Raw genomic sequence first — 26,416 nt, forward strand, 5'->3', positions numbered from 1 at the left:
GCCCTTTGAGACGTTGCCTTGCCAGCTCGAGTAAGTGGCAGACACCTCTCTACGGGGGAAGAAAATCAGCCTTTTGTTAGACGTCAATTTGTATTTCCTTTGGGATAAAGTTTTGAAACACTCTATTTTTACTTTTATATATTTTTTTCGTAATGTGGAGTCTTCAAACATGGTCTGCTTCTCCCCCTGCCAGCCATCAGTGCTTTGGCATGGAGGCAGGTTAATTCCATCTCTGGAGGAATATAGAGCTTTCACAAGGTCCATAATATCAAGTGGCCATTTTCACCACCCTGCTCCTCATCCTCTCTGCCTGACGCTGTGATTTTTCTGTGCAGGGCACAGTCTGTTACTGATGTGTAGGACTTGGAATGGTCTCTTTCTGGGACAGAAATATTATTTAATGAACATTCATTAGGGAAGAGAGAAGACAAATCAGGCTGAACTCAGCAGAGCGATGGAGATAGCCCTAAAAAAGCAAAAGACCATCACAAGACATTCTTCCACCTAAAATGGGAAATATGAAAAAATGTAATTGCAGTACAGAGGTATTCAGGTCGTCTGGACACAGCCAAGCTACAGTAGCCTAACATAAGTTTGGTATTATATCCACTTGACAATCATCAAGCTTAGTGCCAGGCATTAGTGTCTTGGTCCAAATTCCACACTAATATGACCATTTTGCTTCCAGACTACCTGGTCTGGGGATCCTAGAAGTAATTGATCATGTGCAGAGGACATGGAATAGCTGTCATCCAAGCAAGTAGAACTGATTTGCTGGTCTTAATGTTAGGAAGGCCTTGGAAAAAACGTAGGTGGAAAGAAAGATTTCATGCTCTAGGAAGGATATGAAACCAAAACAGAGCTCCGTAAGTCCAGACATGAATTTCCTCAGGGTTGATTACTTTGGGAGTGGCCATCACAAAGGTAGATCTAGGAAAAAGAAAAGAACACATTCAAAACAACAGCACGTGACCACTCTTTGTAGAACACGAGTCATAAAGAGACAAAGAAACTAATAACACGTTGCCCTTGTACTGTGCCTCCCTTTGGAGGACTTCAGTGCACTTCACCAAAGAGGCATCACGCTCAGATGCCTGTACTCATGCTGAGTAGCACCTTGCCATATGAGTAACCCCATTTGATTTTACAGTGCGAATCAGTATACTGAGCACAAAGGGATCAGGCTCTAGCTCTAGCAAATAAAGTGTCAGTCACTTCAGGACTCTTTTTTTATGGAATTGTGAAAAAGCCACAGTTTTTTCATGTGGATGTCAAGTCAGAAATTGCTACCACTTTCTCTTGGCATAAGTCTTCATATACTGAAATCAGTATGTCATTGCTTACAAATACAGAAATCTCATGACTAAAAAAAATTATCAAGGAAAAATGGAAAACTATCTGAAATATTAAAATCTCTGTGCTTTCTCCCTTGCATATACAATATTATTTAATAATATAAAAGATATGAAGGGCTTTGGCCTATTCTTCCTCATCTGCTCGTAGAGATTAGGTTGCAGGATTCTCTTGGCTCTTCCTTGCATGCATGTGGGAAGTCACTGCAACCAGGCCCATTAAACTAGAGGTAAGCTGAGGCCGGAGACTGTGCAACGTTTTGCTTTTGTTGAAAAAAACGTCCCCTAGAATGGTGATTTCACAAGGGGTGAGGCTTAACAATTGTCATAGCATGACATTTTCCTGCTGTTGGTTTGGTGATCCTAGTAAAAGTATTCACAAGGCTTCTCTTAGTTGTAACAATCATTAAGAAGGATTTTCTCTTGCAGCGTACTTCCATTCACTGAAATGATAATTTGAGTAAGGAATGTTGTCCGTGCAGAAACAAGTGTCTTTCTCTGCAGGAAGTGAACAGTGACTCTGCAGGGAGTCAACATTTATTTTAGGTCAAAATGTCTTAGATGCCAACCTTGAACACAAAACATGGTGTTTTTATGGCTATTTCATAGTAACTAGAACTAGGTTAGATTTGATTGGATTAATTTTGTTCTGGGCTATATTCTGGGGAAGAACGCTTTGAAGAACCAATGATTTCCTGGGAGCTGTTTCACAGCACATATCTTCATTATAACATTGCTTCCTTAATCAACCATTTCCATTCCTGGTAGATTTTACTACCTGTTTTTTAGTTTACAGATGCTCATCAGAGTTGTTCGGTTCTTCTCTTCCCTTGTACAATTGCTCAATGTGGTCACAATTTTGAGACAAACTGTATTGGCTAAGGGCAGAATTTGGAGACTGTGGTGCCAGAATTTTACATTTGCAACATTTCTGCAAGCAGATTTCTCTGTTCCAATCCTCAGGTTGGACATCTAGATGATATATTTAGAAATGACTTTCCATGGATCCAGCTAAAAGGAATCTTAGTGTCCAGTGAGAGAATTATTGTTTGCGACTGATTGCACTCAGAGTTGCAACACAGGGGAGAATGGGGTTTCTACTTTTTCCCCCCTTGTTGCCTTTGGAAATTTCACAACCTTCAGTTAGCTAAACTCCAAGTTTGAGATGAGGATCTCGCAACCCTGGTTTATCAATGCCACTGAAAAACAAATCCCTAGAGCGTCATAGTTTCCATTGATCCACCAACTTGGATTCAAGCTGATAGCAGCTCAGACAAGATCTCTGGAAAAATCAGATTTGTTGATTCAAACTGACCTGGAACCACATTCTGGCAGCAGAAACATCTCCTGTTTAGCAATCAGACTGCACTGTCCATTTTTTTTCACTCAAGACCTGGCATAGGATCCATCAGGCATCTTCTGCGGTAGGGTTCTTCTGGTCCAAGACTTTCTCTTCAAAATCCAACTCGAGTCAGAGTAACCAAGACTCTAGGGACCAGACAAGGACATTCTGGGAGGAAACCAAGCACATCTCCACACTGCCTGATTGACACCAGGGCCTTGAACCTTAGCATATATTCATATGGTGTATTTGGGAGCATAGCACTTCACGTCTACCACTGATTTTCCCCCTGCAGCTCCACTGATGACCCTTACAATACTGACAGCCAGAGCAATGGGACTTTGTGTGGGTGGCCTGTGTAGTTGTGCGAGATGGTTACAGAAGCAGAGGATGCCTGGGGAATGCTTTAAGCCCTTGGCCTGCTGCACCTCTCCAGGCAGATGTATTTTACAGCAGATATGTGCACTAACAGAGTAGCATCAGAGTATGGTTCCAGCCTAGGGCTGAGAGTTTGAGCTTGGATCTGGGAAGGACTTTAAGCACGTGAGTCTCTTTGCAGTATTCTTGCAATTTAAAACTTAACCATGCATGCACATACTCTTACTGGAGTCAGACCAGGAAACTCAACATCTCAAAGCAGCAAAACCTGCAGCTCCAGGGCAAAAATCTAGACAGTGGGAATTTCTGCTGTTGACCACAGCGGCATTAGGACAAGATTCAGTATCTCTCATCACCTAGGGGTTCATGTAAGAATTTTAACCCAAAGCACATGTGGGTCTAGTCTGCTGTGATATCATTTGAGGAGAGACTGGTATCTGACATTACAAAATGATTTCCAGGCCAGACTAGACCTCAAGAATGGGGTGGATAAAGGAAAACATGCTTTTAGCCAGCAGAACCAGGGGAGGGCAATGGTCAGTAGAATGGGCAAAGGCATCGCATTTGGCCCCTTAGTACAGAGAAATTAAGTTGGAGAAGGACTAGAACACAGAGCAGAGATGAGGAGCCTAAGGAATCTCAACTCATTTCTCCTGCTGCTGCTAGAAAAGTCATGGCTGGAAACAGTGACTGCAGCCTCTAGGAGACACCAGAAGCAGTCAGGGTCCCTCACACGCATCCTTCGTGCAGAGCAGCGGCAGTGAGGGCACTCACCCATCATCAGACTGCCACCGTTGGCAGCTGCCCACTTTCCTGTACCAAGAGCCAACCCCATGAACACTGTTCTCCAGTCTTCCACTGGCCAGGAAATTAGGGGTTTCTGTTATGTTTTCCATCACATCCTCACACAATCTCTTCCATCCCCTCCTTCCTTGTTGAACATGACATATCAACACCAGGCTTCAGCCCTGCTCATCCTTCATATCATCCTTGGATCCCACCCGCAACTGGGAACACCTTGAGAGTGCCAGGAAGGGTGATCACAGCACCTGAAAAGGCAGAGTGCTGGAGAAGGCCAAAACGGCTCCATCACAAGGGGAAGGAGGCCAGGTGCATGAGGCATCCCATCCCATCCATCCAGATAATCCCAGGCAATCAAGATCCATTCTGCACTTGCACGACCAGAAGGAGCTGTAGGGTTATCTCTATGAATGGAGTGGACAGCCAAGGGGTGGCTGGTTTGTGTTTTCCTCTCTATTTATTTTCTATTACTATATTAATGTCCAATCCCCTACATGGCCCATAGCCTGGATATGTCCCACAGCATTGTTAGTGGCGTCACAGAGGGTTATGACCACTTGTGACTGTGCACACAAAAATAACTACTCAGAAGATAAGGAAAATATGATATCCCGGGAGGCATGAATCCCATTTATATGTGAAGCGTCCCACCTGAATAAAGAATTAAAGAGGAAAAAAAAAATGCGGACTGCAAAAAGATTGCATCAGTTCCTGGATTTTTCCTTTAGAGCTCAGCCTCAGCTTCATCAGGGAGACAAAAGATCAGAGACTTCACACCAGCTTTATCTCCTCCATCCTCTCTCCTCTTGACCGCAGCAAGTGCGCACGTGAGGACTGACCTTTCCTCAAACCTCTTCCGCTTTTCCTAGAAATAAGTCCTCAGTCACATGAGAGTGTTTTGCTGCTCTTTAGGAATTCCAGATTTGAATGAGGCAGATCGTAAACAAGGAAACCTGATACCTCAAGGGCAGAAGGAGAGAAAGAACAAGATGTCCACAGACACCCTGGAGTGTGTTCAAGCATTGCAATGTGCTTTGTGGTTTGTTTATATCTGTGCATGCCTCTGGGTGTACAAGCACACATATATATGCACTTGCAGACATACTATCATTTTTTATCCTGCATCGCTAAATGCTGCTCAGAGAAAGTTGTCAGCAGCAAATCAAGGTTCTCCAGGACAAGCCCTGCACTTTCACTCCTGCTTTGACCACAGTCCTTTCTTTATGTCTGCAGCTCTGTGGCTTCAAGCCCAGCTATTTTATGGCAGAAGGCAGTGACTACAGGACTTTGTGAGTGCAAAAGGCACATGAGCACCCACAAGTTGCCACACAAAACCAGCCACTCTTGCCTGGCTGTTTATTAAAATTCTGTCTGGCTTTTCAGGAACAGAGCTAACTTTGTGGCCAGAGGGAATGAAGCATGAGAGAGATGCTGGAGAGCAAAGGGAGGATTTTTTTGGACAAATGAGTAGTATGGTTAAGAGAAAGATGGAACAGATTCCTCAAAAAACACTGGGAGAAAAAAAACAAACTTGGAAAATCAGAGGTAGCAGCTGAACTGGTCAGTCAAAGGGAGAAAAAAAAGATACTTCTAAAAGAGATATGAAATGAGAAAATTCTCCTGGATTTTCAAATGGAAATTTAGAGAAAAAAACATCCCAGAGTTTCAAGAACTGCAGGGACTCGGTCAGATTCCTATATGATCATGACGGAAAAAGGGTGGTTGGAAAGCAGGGGATGTTAGGGACCCAGGCACTCAAGCAGCACATTTTGGGCTAATAGATCTAATGTTTCTGAGCTCTCTCATCTGATACGTCTGAAGTTAGACAGGGAGTTTGGAATAACCATCCTGCATCAGAAGGAAGAGCTGAAATGCATCAGGACAACTACCGGTGAGATGCCACCGCACAGGGAGCTTTTAAATGCACTCTCCAAATATGTTAAGTAGACGTTACGTGAACATGCAATCTGCAATTTTATGTTGTTCTCACTCCCACCAAACACAGGATCCAGCATTGCTCCACAGCACTAAGACCCTTCCCAAAGAGAAAAAGGTGAACACAGAGGAGGCCTGAACCTTTACCCTGGGGCAGCCTCCTCCTCCTGAGTCAAACTCAGCCTGCAACTCTCTGCCAAACTCTCACATAACACCGAAGAGCCTCTTAATCCCAAAACATTTTTGGTCTTAATATTAAACGTTTACCTTTTATCAGAAAGTTAGCCTCAACCCTAATACAGCTGGAACCTGTCCATAGGCAGGGTTCAAATATGTTTTTTTTCCTCACTCTGCTAACAATAGAAAACTTTTAAACAATTGGAGACAAACATTTTCTATCATTTTTTTTCCCTCATGGGTAAATCTGTTGCAATTTGCAGACTGTTGATCAAGGAGCCCTGTTTGCTTAGCTTCTTTTCAAAGGCATGGCCCCCAGTGGTGGTGTCAAAGGAGCATGCACAGCTCTAGCAACTAAGCCATTAATAAAGCATATAAAAAGCCTCTTGAAGTTACTGGAAGGATTCCCATTGATCCATTAGATTTTGGATAATGCTTGGAATATAGCAATTGAACTGTAAAGTTCATAGGGATGTCTTCCCTCCCTTGCAGAAATTTTCTTAATGTTGATATTTTCCTGTGTCCAGGGCCACTGGAATCAACAATCAAAATATATATCAGAAAGAAAAGGCAGTTTGGGTGGTCCCTGCAGCACTGGGACACTTTGCTGTGTCCCTAATGCTATGGTGTCTCCAAGGTCCTGAGATACCAACATGACTATGATTTAACAGCACTGCACAAAGGGCTGTGAGCACAGTTTTATGGAGTATGGAAGGGACCTCGCTGCAAATTCTGCTTTATCCCACTGAACCAGGCTACATGCTTCTGGTTGAGCTGGAGAGCCACCTCATTATCCAGTTTTGGTCATGATATTTAGCTAAATAATGTCTCATAACAAAACAGTAGTAAAGGACCTTATACTACTCAAACCTTTTTTATGCACCACATAAGGAGCCTCTGTCCTGAGCTAATCACAGGATGATTCCTTGATCCTTTTGTTACAGATAGTTTAGCCAAGAAAGCACCAAGACCAACACAATGGAGTGGCTGAAATATTGAAACTTTTGGAAAGCAGAAACCTCACTCAGCAACTATTGTAGTATAATTTCTCAGTTAGAGAGGTGCTGGAGACTCATTTTGTTCTAGCCCTGAACCAAGCACATATTAAGTCATTTGCTTATTGATGTATTACTTTCTGCAAAGTAGGATGTATTGTTATTACAATATATTGCTAATACTGCCAGTACCCATAGCAAGAGACCAGATATTTGAACATTAATGAAGTACTAGAAAAATCCTAAGGAAATGCACCATGTTGCAACATGGTATTAATGCTCGTTGCTTAAATGAAAGCTTCAGCTTCCTCCCCACCAAATCAGCAGATCAATGGGACTGTGACATTCCTGCCATTCCCTCCTGCTTGAGTACAGCTACACCAACAACTCACCACACTTGTGCCATCTGCAAGGAACTGCCCAGTATGTTGCTCCCACCCTTAAATAAATGTCCATGTGCTTCCTTGGCCATGGAAGCCTGGGAGGCTGCATCCTGCCCTCCACAGTGTGGAAGCGACCAGCTGGGCAGCAGTTCCTGGGCAGTGACAAACAAGCTAGAAGCCAGCTCTGACTTATCTCAGGTCACTTGTTCATGCAGGCACAGCCTGGAGATGCTACAAGACACTTCTGAACCCATGTTTCCATCTCTGGATTGTCCAGAGAGAGTTTGAAGAGGCTAAATCATCTCACAGGAAGATTAATAAAAACAGCTAACACTGGTATCCTTTGCCAATCAACTTTTTTTCTCCTAACAGTCCACCAATTTGTGGATGCAAGATGGTTTGTATCTCTACTTCCTCTCCTATCGCAAACAACTGTGAAATCTCTCATTAGTCACACCATACCATTTTCAGAACATTGTTTAATCCTCCTTCATCAAAAAGTCATTTAAACAAAGATTAGCCTATTTAAAATGTGGCTGCTGTCGTCACTTCCCTCTGTGCCATATTTATTCTCTGCTCTCTTCTTTCTTTGGGGTAGTCGTGCCAGGTAGCTTTTGATGAGTAACATATCGTTCATATGTTGCTGTCACGTAGCCAACAAAGCTCTAAAGACACCACCAGATGTATAAAAAAAGCCATTGCATACTGATACTGAAATAAGCTCTTCTAAATGAGAATATATGTTGTTCTGCGTCAGACAGCTCTTTTCCATATCATTCTCTAAACCCCTCTTTGGAATATGCCCTGCTCACTGGGACAAAAAAAATCCCCTATATCTTACTTGAAGGAAGCAAAATAACTGTCACTGGGTCATTTTATGAACTATTAAAAAATAATCACAGATTTAAGATGGTAGGGAGGAGGCAGAGTACTTGTGCTGTAGCTGAGGCCACTGTACAGAGGCAAAATGTCCTTAATCAAGTTAATGCGAGTCCATGCCCATTTCTTGGCTAAACAATCATGCTCACACAGTGGATGGTTGCAACCAAAAGTTGGTTTATAACATTGTAAACATATGCCTGCACAACTGTAAGTACTGAGCTTTGGAAATCTGACCTGTTGCCTTTCTATGTAGGCCTGGCCAGCCGATTGGACTCTAGGTGCCACACAGATATCATTTGGATCATTGCTCAATGCCCACAGGGCCAGGGTTAATAAAGCAAAAGGAAACAGAGCACCAAGACACTGTGATAACTGTACGAGCACCACAGACCATTTCATTGGCTTCTGAGCAGCTTTCTATCATCTAATTGCTCAATATTCAAATTAGTATTTGATACTGCTTATCCAGAGATCTACTGTTCCATCAGAAAAATAGAGAGACTGACAAAAAGGGCAGTGTTGGGAAAGACCCAGCAGGAATTGCAATGAAAAAGCAGGTAGCCAAGGAAAAAAAACTCTGTGATCAAAGGCTACAAGATAAAGATTGGTCTAGTATCTGTAATAGAACTTCTGTATATTCACTTCTGAGTGTTCTCAGCTTCGAGACCCCTCTTGGAACAGGCCTGGGTTGTGCAGAAGTTACTACCAGCAGATAAGGAAGACACCATCCCCTTGGCTCAGGACAGTAGCTCGCACATCCTTTGTGAGGACACCAGAAGAGGAAGCATTTGTGATAAGGGGAGGATTTAAAACGATAAAGCAGGGAAAGAGAGACTGAACACCTGCCCCGTTTTGCTTGTAGAAGAAATGGAGGAAACAGTGTAAGAGAACGCTTGGAGCTGAGGCAGGGGATGAAGACAAGACTGAAAGGAACAGAGCTGCTGAGGTAACATCAACCAACTCTGTGAAGGAGGCCATGATTCCCATATCATTTCCTGTGTCACGAGGACACCATTTCAGAGTCTAAATGAGAGAGGCAGAGGAAAGAGACATTTACAAAGCCAGATGCAGACAGCATGTCCCCCAGGACAGGAGCCGGCTCCAGGCAGGAGGGAACCTGGCTGATTCAGGACCCAGCTGTGATTTTTAACAACCAGTTGTCAGGATCAGTGCTCAACCTCAAAGGTTCAAAGCCCATATCTTTTTCTCCAACAACTAGGTGCCCTGACCCTTTTCTTGCCCCACATGACAATCTCCAGCATCATTTGACATCTTGGAGGCATGGAAGAACCAAGTCCAAGAACTTTGGGGTGGGATTACAGTCACCCTGATGTTGACAGGGGAGCAGTCTGAGTCTTTTACAAAAAGACACAGAATAGTGACTGTTTTCTGAAGTTTCCCACTCTCCCCTTTGTAAAGGGTTAAAGGGGGGGGTCTCACTAGCCATCCTGGCAAACTTCTCTGAGGGGAAGGCAGCAAAGGGAGGGAGAGGGCAGGGCCTGACACTGTTTTTCCACATGTTTCAGTCAGCAGAGTGACACTTCAGAGTACTCTTGTCCATGCCAGGAACAATCCTCCTACACACAGTTGTCAATGACATTAAACAGAGTGAGAAGGCGAGAAGACTCAGCCTCATATGGGCCAAAGCTGCTATTTACAGGGTCAGCCCTAGAGCCAGATTCTGACTCTGGAGAGGAGCTTCCTCTCAACTCAGCCAGGTAGAGCAAAGAGGCTCTGAGCTGAATGGGAGAAGGGCAGAGGGCAGCAACTCCCTCACAGAAGATGTGCTTGTTGATAAGATGTTGCAGATTGCATTTTTGCATGATTCCTTAAATGCATGAGTGTGCATGCTTCCTCTGATGACTTCACATTTAGTCTTCTCAGCTATGCTAGCTGTTTGTTCCAGTGCATCCCTATGAATTATAACATTAAGATAATGCTGAGCTTGGCCAACTGGGAGTTTTTAAATTAGCTCCCTTCACAGTCTCCACTTGTGCATACACATATATAAATACAGACGTATAGCACCCATGTTTGGGTCCAGGATTTGAAATTTTTTTCATATATATATAATATCAGTTATTAGATCTTTGCTGAACTCGTCTAGAGACCATGATGGCATCACCATCTCTTATAGGCGATGATATTACCATCATCTTGACATTGGATAAAGAAACATGAACCATAGGGGTTTAATTTGACCCATGGTGCCGCCAACAACCCAAGTGCCATGGTCTTCAGTGGGCAGTACGTGTGTCTGGGCATTGGTACTGTGGTGATCAGTGGCTAAAACTGCCACTGAAAAATCCATATTTTAGTTGAGACTTTAAACTCTTGGACAAAGAATTGCCTTTTTCAATATCTCTGCAGTAATGTGAAACTCTTGAGCTCTGTAATAAACCTATTACCATTGATAACAATTAAAGTGTTGCTTGGTAGCAAATTCCTCAGGGAACATGAAGGAAATATCTACAATCACCTCCGAAACAGTGGTAGGAAATCGCCCAGTTACAGCTAGCCACAGAGGTCTCCCATCATTTATCCCACTGAAAGCAAGAAAAACACTACAATAAAGCCAAAGGACCACAGTTCAGTTGGTCATTTCCAAGGACCTATATCCACTACAAAATCCTACAGAGATGGGCCAGAGTTTTAATGGAAAATAATGCAATGGGAAAAGAATTACACCCAGCAGCTTCCTCAGATGGCTGTGGTGAGTGCAAGGTTTCTCACCTGCAAGTGTAATCCTGCCCAAAGCAAGCACTTAAGACTGGACTGCAAATGATGCCCTTGTCTCACATGGGCCCATGATCAAATTGTAATTGCTCTGCTATTGCATCTGCTTGCATAACTTAAACCAGCTGTCACTTTGCTAACTTCCATCCAAGAAAGAGCTGCACAAATACATTTTTTTTTTTTACAGTTAATGTAATGAAATGTAATGTAAAGAACGATTTTGTGGCCTCTGCCCTAGCTGGACCTTCAAAAGCATCATTTGCTTTTTTATTCCTTCAAAGTTCACACAAAAACATAACTTTCCAAAAAATAATCAGTTCATATCCTTTCCTATTATCCAGCACAAGAGCTGAGAGGGTTCCCACTTATATGGATTTATTGCCTCTTAATTATAGTTCACAAAACCCATTCACAGTAAAATGTGTCCTGGAACTCCAACTTTTCCTGACAAACCAAATGTTTAACATCATGAGGGGTATAAAAAGATAAGCAATAGTGTTTGAGTCACTTTTAACACAACAGATTAACTTGCAGGGTCTGGCAGTGCTTATAGCATAAATCAGACTTTCGAGATGGGAAAAGACTCCTAGATTATCTGGTTCTGAGGTTTTTTTTTTTTTTTTTTTTTTTTTTTTTTTTTTTTCTTTCTTTCTTTCTTTCTCTCTCTCTCTCTCTCTCTCCTTTTCTTTTTTTTTTTTCCAGGAATCTATTCTCTGCTACCTTCATCCAAACCTAATTTGAGAAATGTCTCTGCGTATGAGATTTTCACCACTTCCCTGTGGGATTATCCAACAACTTGACAGAAAACACTGTTAGGAAATAAATTCTGACATTTAAACATACAGTTTCCATCACTCAGTCTAAGCCTTTTACTTTTAACACTCTAACTTTTGTCACCCGAAGTGAGTGTCCTATTCCTTTTCCTTCCTTAATCTCCAACTCAAGTGTCCTGTTGTTGTCACCACCTCTCCCAGCAACCCTGTTGACTGGTACAGATGAGGACACCTTTCCAGCCCTGCTCCCCTCCATGTCAGGGACCATTCTGGAGCTCTCAAACACAGTTTTGTAAGCAGCAAAAAAATAAGAGAAGATTGGTGAGGATAGGTCAGTGGCCAAGGCAAACAGCCACTCTCATACAGGGGATCTGTTTCCAGTATTTCAATGTTCAGACTTTTAATAGGTGTTTTTTCCCCTTTGGTAACGGTTCAATCACCTTTCCCTTAGCTGAACTGCTCCCCAGACAAGAAAACAGGAGCAACCAACCAAGACATGTTTGGAGCTAAAGTCTGTCACTGTTTACTCGTGCGTTGTGCTGTCTCACAGAGGTGCTCAGCTCCTTGTGGCTCTATCACTACGAGGAGTGAGGAGAGACCGTGTTCATGGGACAGGTAACCCACTGTGGCCAGACTTCGCAGCATCACCTTAATGCAGACTTTGGTGCCCTGACTTCCTCCTCGCAGGCCCCTTGCTTATCTTGCACTGGACACACACGAGCGCTCTCCTCTTGGCTCACTCGATGTCCTTGTTGGGGACATGGAAGGTGGAGTGATGACTCCTCTGAGGCCAGAGCTTCACTTTAAATGAGTGTTCTTCAGAAATGGTGAAGGATTAAAAAAAATGTGCCACATGAACGCACTGGTTAAAGTGAAAGACTTGCTAAGCAGATACAGGGTCCAAAAAGAGTTACAGAGGGTCAAGTTTCCAGCTCAGTGAGCCTTGTCAGCAGACTGAGAGCTGTGTCTTTCTCAGGAGGAGAGGACTGCCATCAATGCACACCAATGACAACTAAAGGGAGAGTTTTCCAAAGCTCAGGGCAGCAGAGACACAAGCTTGCTTATTCTTATGTCAGTTCCTACCAGGCCTCAGCCTAGGAGGCCACACATTCACCTCCAAGTTCATAGAAGTGAAGCTATCCAGATTGACAATGTCTGGCCTTGTCACGGCACCCAGGACAAATCTACTCAATGCACAGGATCCTGGGGGATCCTATGGATCCTGGCGGAGGTGCAAGGTCTGCTGAGATCAGCACACTGCTCTCCAGAGGACATTCATGGCTGCAGGAGAGGACACTGCTTTTGGTGGCCCATTTCTACACAAAGGAAGGAGGCATTGCTCACTCCTTGAGCAAGGCTGCCTTGCTCCATCTGGAGCATTATTTAACGCAGACAAAGCTTCAGCAAGGACATCAGGAAGGGACTGATATTATTGGAAAGAGATAAAGGAGAAACCGCAAAGCAAAGTGAAAATCTTTCCTCCTTCAGGCTCTCCAGTCCTTAAGGAGCTGGGTGCTAACATATCTGTAGCACTTGAATGTAAAAAACACAACTTTGGGTGCTTACAGAGCAGTCACCTGTGTTGTTCTGAACATAGAGAGTTATACTGCAGCAAGCAATCAACTACTTCATTGCCCAACAGTTTAACCACATTTTAAATGAATCTAGAACAATATATCTTCAAAAATGTTTGGACCAAGCACCTGAGCCAAATTAGAAAACCATCATGCCTCTTTTACTGAGTACAAAACTCTTGCAAACTGATCTCACAACATGCTGTAACCTGCAGCTGGGGGAAGAACAAACCTCTCCTGAAGAAATGTTTACAAAATGGTGTCCAAGAACAGCACTGACAGCAGCTCATCAGATAATAAAGGTTTGACCATTCCTGTACCCACTTTTTCTGCATCCAAATAGATCATACTGGATCAATAGAGGAGCACCTCAGCCCTTCCTGCAAATGCTGCTTCCTGAGGCAGCTCCCTTGGAGACGCAGGGCTCATCTCTGCTCCTCAGGGTCGAGGCCCAGGTGATGGCAGGGCAGAGGAAGCAGCACAAGTGCAGAGCGCTGCCAAGCAAACATTCAGCTGAGCTCCCACACCTACCCCTGCTGCTGACACCAAACAGAGCCATTTCCACCAGCACAAAGCCAACACGAGCACCGAAACACCACGGGTTGTATTATTAGACCTGGGCATATGCAGATCTAAAGGGGCAGTAGAGAACTTTAGTGGTGCAAACAAGCCAAGTACCCTCACATTACCTCTACCCCTAATGCATGCTGGTTACACTGAATATATACTGCAAAATGCTTTGGCATTGCTGGGATCCCCAAATTATCAGATGAAAAGGTCTTAAGACAGCAAATTCTAGGGTGTGAGTGATCATCAGTTCTGAATCCAGATCAGAATTCAGTACAAGGTCAGAGGAGCTGTTTCTTTCTCAGAACACCAGATCATGGCATTGCCTTTAGCATTAATATAGTGATAAAGAAGTCTGAAGCTTTCTGGCAATCAGAGTCCATTGCAATGGGCAGCTTTTTGCTGTGAAACTGCAGTGTGAAAATCTACAGTGTGTCCTGTCATCTCTGCAAGATATTTCATCAGTCACCAGGCTGTTCTGCAACGTGCTTAACAGGAAAATTGTGTAAGCACAGAGAAAGCGAAGGCAAAGAGCAACTTTGGCAATCCCTGCCCAGGACAGGGAAGGTGATGAAGGCTGGAAAGAGTTCAGCCATTCAGGCACATTATGGTTAGCGATTAGATGTTTGCAGAGAGCTCTGCATGTGTTTGCGATCCCCAGAAATGGAAACAAAGACCCTTTAAGGAGATATATGTGAGCATTGTTATTGTGCTGACCTGGCTCACTGAACGCAGAAAAGATTGCAAAGGTTCACGTCTGTGTTTTCTCCCTTTGCTGGAGCTGATAACACGAGATAAAACTGTGGTTTATAGTACCTTTATCAAAAAAGTGCTAATCAGCATTTACAGCAATCAATGCTCTTTTGCAAAAACAACAACTGAGCCTAAGAGAACAGATGCAGTCATCAGCTTCATTGATATTTAGCCTGAGCAGTCTAAGTAGAGATGGTCTCCCATCTCCTTTAATACAGCAAGCTCTCACCAACTCTTCACCAGAAAATCCCCAGACCACCGGTAAAGTAAGGACTGGTTCTTTCTTTAGCTCAGGAAGAAATAAGCATTTTCTTGCACTTCCACACAGCTTTCTCCCGCTCTGGAAGACACTGCAAGAACTGACAGTGGCTTTCTCAGGCACACAAGAAATGGTTTATTTTTGGCATCCCGTCCACAATATTGCAGTAAAAAGATGTCTCATGTTTCCCACTGAGCTCTCTGAAACAGGATGTGTGAAGTTATTTCATGGCAGAATCTGAGATGGAACCATCACATCCCTGATCTTCCTTTCATTCCCTCAACCCTGTATTTTTTTTCATGCTTTTCTTTGAGGGATATACACCAAAAGCCACCAAAAGTTTCTGTGAGCAGAGGCAGTGCATCTAGACAGGAACCACTATGTGCAAATAACCGGGGCAAAACACTCCCTGCCCCCTTATCTCCAATTGTAATCTTGAGATGCTTTTTACTATAACTGCACATGAAATTGGTTCACACATTGAACGCAAGTGAGCATAGTTCTGATGAAAGGTGCTGAAATGGCAGAGACTGAAGTCCTCTATTGATCTCCCAAACAGGCAACGGCAACGCAATGTGCCCTGGCCCTGACCTGTGTGACCAGCTGCAGGAAAATCCACTCCTGAGCCCTGGGCCTCTCTGTTGAAAAAGCCAGCACAGAGGGCAGTGACATGGCTGGTCTGATGGCAAGGAAAGGATGCCTGTCTACCTGTTACTTGCACTCACTCCCATCAGGTCATAGGTGTGTGTAACACTTCTAAACATCTGATTTAATTCTTTTTTATGGCTCATAAGATGGAATTACATCCTCTAGAGTAAATACACAGGGGTCCTTTTAGAAAAGGGGTAGTACTAGCTCTGTTTCTGATGATTCAAGCAGCGACAGGGATGCTGGAGAACACACCACCAGGTTGCTAGTCACAGGCAATGGCTCAGCTGGTCTACAGAAACCAGACCTCCAGGAGAGGTTACTGGAATTAAAAACTAGCTCAAAGATTCGGTAATAAGATAAAGTCTTTTCATTCTAGATAACTGCTAATTATAGAAGCTAATTACTTTTTTTTTTTTTTTAAACAATGCCATTGAAGAGTTATGACAGCTCAGGTGGTTCTCGGATAAAACAAGTCCAAGCCTTTTCAAACAAGACACAAGATTTTAGACAAAGAAATCACAGCAGAAGATCCCCTCAGCCACAAAGTCAAGGCTCAGCAGCCCCAAGACAAACCTCGCTTTCCAAGGTGGCTCTTGCCTGATGAGAAGTGAACCATGTTTCTATTCTCCTCCCATCAGCAGCGGTGGAAAAGGTGTTTAACAAGCAGAGATGGAGTCTAGAGCCCTGTAGTGAGAGCTTGCAGTCAAAACAAAAAGCCAGAAAAATAATAAAACACAGGAGAAGGAGGGGAAAAAGAGGAAGGAACTTAAAAGAAACCCTAGCATACTGATTGGGGTCCTTTGGGATGCTCTGCTGGACACATCCTGAGGATTGACAGATGATCCCAAGGCTTTGACTCCTACAAATTTTGCCAAAACCATCCTTTGGCCCCTGTAACATAATAATCAAACACCTTAAATGGAGCTGCTGGAGACATTTGGATTCCCTTAGGGCTAATTACAGATTTTAAAGCTGTGGAGGGAGCGGGTGTTTCCTCCATTGAAGAAAAAAAAAAAAAAGGAAAGAAAGAAAAAAGAAAAAAACAGAAAGATAATTATATAACTCCACACTCCCTTACTTTCTAATGCGACACACACTGGGGAATCTTGTACATCGACTACAAAGTGCGTATTGTTCTATGTCAGCAGATAAATAATTCACCATCTGAAGACTTGGAAGTTGTTCCTCGTAGTTCAGGATTATTGTTCCACTTGATGCATGAAGTTGGCTGCTTTCCTTCCTCCTTCTTCACAAGAGAATTGGATCACTGCAGGACTTGAACAGCTTCCAGGCTCATAGCTCACCAGGACTCTGTGTGTGCGAGCGCGCGTGCCTGTGGAAGAAGTTAGGTGGAGAGGTGATTTCATTTGTCTTTTGTTGTCATTTGTTTTTAATTATATAGATACTTAAAAAAAGGAAAGAAAGAAACAATGATGTTGCAACTATTGCCTCTTGAATTTCTTCCAGCCATGTCTAAAATTATGATGTTTTTTCAGCCAAAAATTTCAAGGGGGAAGGAAGGGCTGTGTTGCTGGTTTAGGGTTTGTTTTTGTTTCCTTTTTTTTTTTTTCTTCCTCTTAAATCACAGAATGAATTTGTGTTAACACATGTGTGAGCAGGATGTCTCTGTGTGGTTATGCTTGTCCTTTGCAGCAGGTTGTCCTTGCTAGACTATTTTCCAGCAATCGAGAAAACCAAACCAGTGTTGCACCTTATTTCTCCAAGCCCCTGTGAAGCCAACATTTTTGTGTGGCCCCTTGCTCTTTTTCATTAATGTAGACAATGACAGATACAGACCTCCATTGAGAGAGCAAGTTCCTAATGTGATTGTGTGTTTAGTCCAGTATTCTTAAAAGAAATTAAAATTCTCATGAAGCAAAGAAGAGTTTTTCACTGATTTCAGAAGGCTTTGGATAAAAAATATTCTAGGGGGTTTTAACAAAAATATTATTTTGACAGAAAATGCAGACTCACTGATATTGAAACAGTTCCTAGAAATAACAGTATTTCTACTGAAGTTGCCACTGCAAAATTTATCTCAAGACTTCTCAAAAAACAGCGGGAAGTGAAAACATGAAGTAGCAATTCATTATTGGCCCAGCTGTCCACTCCTGGTGCAGGAGAAATTAGATTCAGATATCCTTGATTAAGACTAAATTTGAACACATCTCCCCTTCCTCCAAGAAAACCCGAATTACCAGGGCATTAGCTAGTTTCAGTGGGCTGCTTCAGCTCTCCAGTTTTTTGGGGCTATCAGTCCATCCCTGCATAAAGCAAGACTATTTTAGACAGTTGCAAACATTCTGCAGGATAGGAAAAACTATTTCCTGCCAGCTGTACTTTAGATCAGGCCATGAAACTTTATGTTTTAAAACAATTGGGAAACATGACACAAACATCATGCCCTCAGGGCTGCACCAAAAATAACAGCAGCTTTGATGAGCACTAAGGTACAAATCTGTGGCTCTAAATCCCATTAAAATGTTGATACCTCTGAGAGGCACCTCTTCCTAGGAAGAAAAAATGTGTACTGCCTACATCCCATCCTGAACCTGTATTCCTATCAGAGATGGAGGTCCAATGGTCCTGGCACAGCAGTACAACACAAGAGTTGCCCTTCAAAATTAGGGGGAAGATAACTCAAAGCACATGTTAGATCAACATTTGGAGGAGAGGACAGAACCAAAGAGGTTCTTCCTGCTGAGGAACTAGCCAGCTCCTCATCTGGCTTTGAAAGGTGCAGCTGCAGGGACTCCGACCAGACAATACTGATCTACCCCAGCTGAGGAGCCATCTCTGCTACTGTTTGAACAAGAGACCAGCAAGCAGGGGAGATCTTGAATGCTTTAAATCTGGGAGAGGTCCAAAAGAAAGGACTTTCTGGCCAGAAGTTGTATGTGAAAGAAGAAGCTGACGTCTGCTGCGAGGCTGTGTACAAACACATGCTGGAGGAGGGAACACAGATGAGGACTGTACTTCCAAAAATTAGCTTATATCACACCTCCGACGTTCCAGCGGCTCACGGCACATTGGAGAGGGCAAACACATTCGTGGGCCAAAATTACATCGTGTACAATGATAACTCAGCAAGAAGAACAAACGAGTATGTTTGCTTTCTTAAAACAACACCACTGAATGGCTTAGCGCATGTCATGAGGAGGGCACGGATTTTTTTTTTTTTTTTTTTTTTTTAAGTGCGCAAGAGCCGATGGATCAGGATAGGGTTTCGCAAGGATTGCATTAAACTCTATGGTACATTTCCAAGCCTTGTTTGTCTGAACAATTGACTCAGAGCACAGACACTTGTCAATAGAAGCCTAAACAAATTTCAGAACTAACTTCATTTTATTTTTTTGCTGACTTGAACATCAAGGTCTTCCAGGGCTGCAGTTGCTGTAGCAACGGGAAGGAGCTCATTAAATGATCAACCCGAAGGCCAAAGCTATCAGAGTTGAAATGACCAAAAGTTAATATTTAACCTAAATCCCCTTATTTGTTTAAAAGCATGCAGCTCACTTTGTGTTAGTAGCTGCCTCATGAAGCTCCTTCAGAAATAGCTGTAGAACCACCAGACTACTGAAATTTTCATACATGTCCCAAATAATGTCCAGCTGCTCAGTGGTGAGGCTCCAAGATCTGCCAAAGCTCTCCTACCAGAAATCATGCAACAACATACTTATGCAAAGAGATTTCCCTCATCTTTTATGTCTGGCATATGCACCTAATGTGCATATGTCTAACTAAGATGTTGCTTTTAACAGTTTCCACAAACTAATAGCATTATTCATTATTTTATTTTAAGAGTGAAAGAGAATGAGTGTGATCCACTTGTAGTCTCACCAGATTTTGTGCTTTGGCAAAGAACCCCACAGGTTAATTATACTTTGCCTTGGGCCCAGCAGACAGAACCAGATGGAAATAGATTGTTGCAGCAAAATTAGGTGACCCATCCCCTGCTATTGCTTAAACATGTCTAGCTTTCCTCACTGCTGTCTCAAATGTCTGGCAGCTTTCCACAGCTTTCAATATTCACTGCTATTTTTCATCAATGAAATATCATCTGGGAACAGCCAAGACAGGCCTAGTAGATGTCCAGATGCCCAGTAGATGCTTGCCCACCAGTACAGAGGACATTAAGGAAGGCTGCATCTGAGATACCTAGTTTGGTTAGTTCCTAAAACAGCAGATCTCTTTCAATACAGGGATGCCAAAATATTTCAGGAAAACATTATTTTCAGCAAATTACCATAATTTGCAGCAATTTGACAGCAATCTGTCCAAACTAGTTCCTACATGTCTCTGATCATACCTACCCTAAATGAACACGAGAACACCTCTCTACTTCCTATTTTCAATCCTGGCTCAAAAGGATCTATCCACCCCCCAAAAATTCTTCTGCCTGCTTTTTTTCCAAAGCTTCTCTTTGAGAGATCCCGTTACAGATAGTAGCTGCTGACATAAAACATTTGGACACTATTTATTCAGACTATCCAAGGGTTTCAATACAAGGAAGGAATGGCGGTTCACTGCATCTTGTGATTCCGACTAAATATAGCGGATCCCAGGCAGAAAATGCAGGTCACTCCATCTGTCAGCCATACATGCGACTAAATCACAGCCCATTCTAGCACTTCTGATCCTCTTTTCCTCAAATACCAAACACAGAAAAAAAAAAAAAAGACCATAACAGTAGTTTAAACACTCAGATTTTGCTTATTAGTGTTAAGCCATTAGTGCTTATTTTATATGCAACCATATTAAATAAGACTGTGAAACATGATTGTGATGCTCAGTGGTTTCATAAAAGCAATTCTTATGGTCATGACTGATGGAGCAGGGGAGCAGCAGGACCCAAAGTTTTATAAATATGTTAGAGAAGTCAGGCCTAGGTATGACTAGATGTCATAGCTCAGAGCACACTTTAGCATGAACTTGACATCTCCTTTTCACGTGAAAGAAATGGCAAAAGAAAATGAGTCATCAGGATGGATATATCTGCTCATCCTTGTGTATCCCTGTCTCACAGCACGTGAACAACACAACCAGTCATTCCTGACCTTCCCTCTCCCAGGGTCTGTACCCTGGCCCTCACACACCCTAAACACACTTTTCCCCTAGCTTCCTCCATGCCTCCTTTATCCCTTAACAGCTTTGTCCTTTACCCTGTACAGCTTTGCCAGTCAGCGACCATGAATCCACCCAGGAAAGGTTCACTGCAAAACACCTCTGCCCTCTGTGCTCATGCGGGGCTGCAAATCAGCAGAGCGAACACAGGGCAGAGAGATTTCCGCACGGGTGAGGAAGGAGAGTGCTCTGAACAACCCCGAGGATGCAATCAACCCCAGCAAAACAAAACACCAAGGCTCAACTTCGCACCGTCTACTGGCTCTTTGCTGAAGCCAAGCTCCAAGGAGGAAGCGTGTGGAAGAACGCATGGTCTGCACGAAGAGGGGCTGGGAAGGATGCCTACAGGAACCGTCTTTCGTCTCTGCCCTCTACCATCTAACCGTGATCCAAAGACCTGTAGCCATTGGAAGCTCCTTCCAAGCTCAGCAACCAGAAGCTCTGCCAGCAAGCGGGAGCCGCTCGCCTCGCCTGCCTTCCTAAGGCAACACTTGCTCAGCAAACACAAATATATTTGCTGTGGAAACTTAGTACTTGCCTTACTGCACTCACTCTTTGCCAGGTGTTTTTATTTTTATGCCCACAGGAGACAGAGAGCCATGGTCTAATATAGAAATATAGGTTCATGTGCATATGTTTATTAACAAACAGGGGGGCAAATCTATTAGCTTACTGCCTGATTTGAGTGATTTATTTAGTTATTTTTAGACCTGCTAGACAGACAAACTCATGAAACAGCAACATGAGGGAATGGCTATTGTAATATACTCAGGCTATATCCACAGCCTGATTTTTCCAGAAAGTAGAATAGGATATTTAGGGCAACTAGCACCAGTCAGCCTTTTTCCTTTCAATGGTTTTAAACTCCTGTCCTCAGTGTTGTTGCCCTAAATTGCTGCAGGTAAATCAGATGGGAATTCAATGGCCAGGTAGACTGCGACCCCTGTGAGGGCTGCAGCAGAAAATTATGCCTACATATCCTGGTAGCATTCCATAGAGCAGCATATTTTTGGACAGCCTTTGCAGGAAAAAAATATATATATATATATATATTCACACACACACACCAGAAGTCATATTTTTATCTTCTGATAGAAGAGAAATTGACATACTGTGTGCACAGACCAAACCTCTACAGGAGAGGTTGGAAATGGACTATGTTGCCCTTGACTGAGGTTGATGATGCAGGAAGGGATGAGCAAATGGTACTGCTGGAAAAGGAGCTACAGCTTCCTTTTTACCCCATGAAAAAATGCACTCATGTTCAAACCACCTCTGCTCCCATTGGCATCTGGCTGTGCAGAGGTTCTCCCAGCCAAAATCACCTTGATCTCCAGTAATATTGTTTGCAAGTGAAGATAAAATACAATTTTTTTCTTCTTAAGAGGCTGCTGTCACTTCTGAAGGGTGCAGTCCTATCTGAGCATAAAGGATGAATGAGGACACAAGGAGAGCATGTGGAGAAGCAGAAGCAAATATGAGGCGGCTCAGGAGATGGGACAGCAAGAGCTCCTCAACCTTTAGAGGTCATTTGGGGTCTCCCAAAAGGTTTCCCTCTAACAAGGCAATTTCTGCCTCCCTTTAACCATTGCACAGGGCCTCCCTGAGGTGGCTGCCATGAGTTTCCTGCCCCCTCGGGATGAAGACCCAGCAGAAGAGGCTCTTTTGCTGTTCTTAGCATCCTCTTGCTACCCTGTTGCAATAAACAGGGCTGATTGTCATCTTCAGCCAAATAAGCAAGTATAAATGCCAGCAAAACAAAACATTGCATACATCCCTCATCTGGAAGTTATTTTTGTTTGTATTTATGTTCCTGCATGTTGTCAGGGTGATGTCTGGGCTCAGGCCCACATGTGGAAAAATCTGGACTGTGCCCCATACTAGGAAATGCTCTAGCTCAGAGGCCAAACTGTTCGCTCCTCCTCACCTTCCTCCCTGCCCAACAGCCCAAAGGTTTGCCTTTATGGTTCAGAGCACAGCCTACTTTATTCAGCAAAGAGAAATATGAAGGTCTAACATGAGGTTTGCTTTTACAGCTTGACACTGGAGCAGAAGAAAAACCCTGCTCTGGTGTGTGAGAAAAGGAGCAAGGGCCCAGAAAGGAGCACAAACACAAGCTACACAATGTGCCCTCACCCTAGGCCCTGCCATCTGACTGAACCAAGGACAGGCCTTACATGTCCCCTAGAGAGATCCAAAGCTGAGAGGATCTGGGGCTCAGACAGCTCAGTAGGCAGCACCTCAGCTTCCTTGCAGCTCATTGCTGTGTGGGCACAAACACCAGCAAACCCCCTGCACTCATCAGCCTCAACCCTTTCCCCCACCTCCAGAGACCCTATTTCCTCTTCCCACATGAAACAAACGACAACAAAACAAGAACAGAAGCCTAACAGGTTCAACCAAACCAGTCATAGCCTCCCTCAACCCAGCATCTACTCCAGGGTTCGTCACATCTGCCCACCCCTCCTCTGTTGCCTTTTCATTCGTTGTTCACACCCCGAGGGGTTCTCACCCAAATTACCTCCCAACTACCTCCAACTGTAGATAGCCCATTGCCATTCTCTCCATCTGAGCTGTTTCTCTGGGTGATCCCCTCAGCTGAGGCCTCTGATTAGCCTCAGAACCCAGTCAGTATTGCATGTGCCCTAGCACCAGCCCTAGCAAGCAAAGCCTGAGCAGGAAAGTTACTCAAGTACAAACTGAGGGTGAAACCAGAGCTCTGACAAATTCAGAACCAAGGCTGCCCCCGAGCAAGAGCCCTTTTCTCATTTTGGTCTCTGCACTCGGAGCCTGAATGGGACAGTCTACAAATCCACGTGCCGTTTATCAAGCTGGCAGCCGCAGGCTTGCAGATTAAACATGAGGCAGGACGTCAACAGTTGCACATCACGTTTCTACCTGTGTCAAGGAGGTCACCTCTGTCACCAATGCCCTGTCCCCATGACCATCTGAAAAGCAAGGCGAACTAATACCTTAGTGTTGCCTAAGCAATACATCTGATTGGCAAAAACTGTTGTGAAGAGTACACTTAGAAGCAGATGAGAATATGATCTTGAAGATATAAACCTCTTTTCTGAGTTTTCTCTTTTCTCTCTAAAGTTCTTTCCCCCTCCACCATGAAGGTGGCTAGCTAATAGCAACACTAATCAGATATATAATTCTGTTATGGCTTCCTCCACAGGAAGACCCTCGCTGATTCTTTCAATCCTCTTTAGTATGCTCTAATTCCCCAGAGTATGAAAATAGCTCTCAGATGGTCTTCATGGGTGAAGTCTGGGGGCTGACACCAAGGACAAGGAACAGCAAATGGCTTTCAGCATATGGTTGCATTTAGAGGTGACAGACATGGGACATTGAGGTGGAATTTTCTGAAGGCAAGCAGGAAAATGGCTTTCTCCCATGAAAAATGTCTACTAGCATTGACCCATTGAGCTTTAGATGCTTTGGTCATTAAAAAAAAAAAAACAGATTTCTTAAAGAACTGCTGAAGTTTGAACAAAACTAGTTCTTTTTGAAGATCTAACTGAAGTAGAGAGCAGAGGCAAATGTGTTATGGAGACTGGAGAGCCCTCCACCACACACACTAACCTTCACCCCTTGCAGGCTGAGGCCTCCTGTGTTAATGTAGACACGTATTTCACCTGTTGAGTGGCCTTTGAGGAAAAAAACACTGAGAGAAAAGGTGCTTTTGTGACCCAGAACCCTGAATGGATGCTCATGAAATCCATCTCCAAGTCCTGACATAGCTATATGACCACAATAAGACCAAGTATACAGCTGGGCTATGTATACCTAGTCACTATGAATAAAAATCTCTCAATACTCATCACCCTAGCTAGTAGCTAGTTATTTACTGAGCCAATAAAGTGCCTTGAAAATAATAATCAGAAGTGTCACAATTAAGGTTGGAGTTTATTAATCCCAATACAAGTTACCTAGTTGCAGAAACTGAATAAAAGATCATAATAACCAGCAGAGATTGATTTGGACAGCTCTGCTGTACTAACTCTCAAATCAGGAACACTTACACAATGTAAAATGTTTGTGTTAATAGATAACAGCTAGATAGATAGATAGCTCACAAAGAAAATGACAGACCATTGATTCACTCTATAAAACAAGTGTGTTTAAGAAGAGTCTTAGTCAGCAAAAAGTATTCAATTTCAGGAAGAAAAGATTTCAGAAAGATGAATAGGAGGGGATAGCAAGTTGGATTTTAGCCCAGGAAAACCTCAAAGGGTACTGACCAGTCTCCTTTTGATTGTGCATGAGAGTAAAGTCTTAAGCAGCCTAGAGGTGCTATATGGCATGATAAAACCAGCAGTAAAAAGAAATCAAGCTGAAGTTCTTCTCACCACTCACTACAGGAGCAAATGCAGTCTCCATCAGAAAATGAAGAGCATGAGAAAGGCACCCAGGCTGTTCCCTCCTGCCCCAGAGCCACCCTGCTGTGTGATGGTCCCCAGGCTCCTGCAAGGACCACAACATACCTCCTCCAGCTTCTCCTGCACTAAGCCCACACATCAGCAAAGTGACCACACTTATCATCTCTTGCATTTGCCCTCATGGCTATCAACAGTGCAAACCTCAGCCTTATCCAGAGGCTAAAAGGCTCACTCGCTTCTCATCATCCTTGATTAATTGCATCTGTCTTAAAATCACACAAAAGTGATTCTGGCTGTGAATCACTTGGTTAGTGAAAGTGTTGCACTTGGGTTTGCTCTACAGTTCTGCCACAAGCTCCCCAATAAATCTTGGTCAAATCAATTAAATCTTTTTGCTAGCTTTGCATAATAAAGTTGGCAGTTACTCTTCAGGAGGATTGCAAAGCTTAATTCCCTACTGAGAAGCATGCTGTGGTCCTCAGCTGGAAGATGATAAAGAAGTGCCAAATATTATTATTAATTTAGCACAGCTAATTTGTTCCACTAAAACCAGAGTGAAATTGCAGGAGCAAAGTGCAGAGGGTGGCTCCATCTCTCTCTGGATTCATGGTCCTCCATCCACTAGGGATTGCTCAGAGGGTATCAGGTATCTACCATAAAGTCATCAGGATGCATTCTAATTTGCTAATCATTTCTTGAAGCATGACAGGGATTGATTTGCATTAAACTTTCATGAGTGTCACTGATCTTGTCTGCAAGCCTGGATTATCTGCAAGGCTCTGACTAATACTGAGTAGGGGGCAAGTGCTCTAACAACCAGGCAGCTCTTGAGAAGGCTTATTAGCAAAAGAAAACCCACAACCTCTTGCAGGGAAATGTGTTACTAGTGTGTGTTTATCAGCTGTTGGAATACATTGTGAGGAGACAAAAGGTACCAGGAGGCAGGTAAATGAACAGCCTTCAGTTGTGCCATTAATTCCTAGGAAGCAAGAGCAAAGAGTTTACCAGCAAGTTTGCCAGCTGTGAATCACTAACTGAGCTTTCTGAGAGGGAACAGATCGCTCCTCACTCAGCCAGGGCAGTGACACCAACTTAATCATCCCCAATATCCTTTGCCACTTCCTCTCTGAAAGTCAGCCCCTTCCAGAAGAGACCAGCACCCGCCTTTCCCGTATCAGAAGGTGTTTTCACATCGGCCGTTTAGAGCCGCTGGATTCCCCGGAGCAGCTGTGCCCCGGGACACTCGCACCCACTTCTCAGCTCCATGGTGCCACCGTCAGACCCCCAGATTGGCACAGCAGAGCCGGTGCCCGTGCAGGCTCCGGGCCAGGAACCCTCCTGCTCTTGCA

General features: G+C 43.6%; 1 protein-coding gene and 1 long non-coding RNA gene across 2 annotated transcripts in view; one reads left to right on the forward strand and one right to left on the reverse strand.

The window, feature by feature from the left end:
* Positions 1-512: 512 nt before the first annotated feature.
* Positions 513-16,983, reverse strand: LOC148594022 (uncharacterized). The gene is made up of 2 exons (XR_015913579.1): positions 16,637-16,983; positions 513-930 (listed from the first exon to the last, which is right to left on the reverse strand). It is a non-coding gene; the product is annotated as an uncharacterized LOC148594022 (long non-coding RNA).
* Positions 11,604-26,416, forward strand: part of LOC104577994 (netrin-4) — a 166,708-nt gene continuing 151,895 nt past the window's right edge. Inside the window, exon 1 of the mRNA XM_088528226.1 lies at positions 11,604-11,628. The gene's annotated coding sequence lies outside the window, so the exon portion shown is untranslated. The remainder of the gene's footprint in view (positions 11,629-26,416) is intronic.

This window comes from Tinamus guttatus, unplaced genomic scaffold (assembly GCF_059628265.1).
Source record: "Tinamus guttatus ecotype Peru unplaced genomic scaffold, ASM5962826v1 Tinamus_guttatus_pri_ptg000307l, whole genome shotgun sequence".
Classification (NCBI taxonomy): domain Eukaryota; kingdom Metazoa; phylum Chordata; class Aves; order Tinamiformes; family Tinamidae; genus Tinamus; species Tinamus guttatus.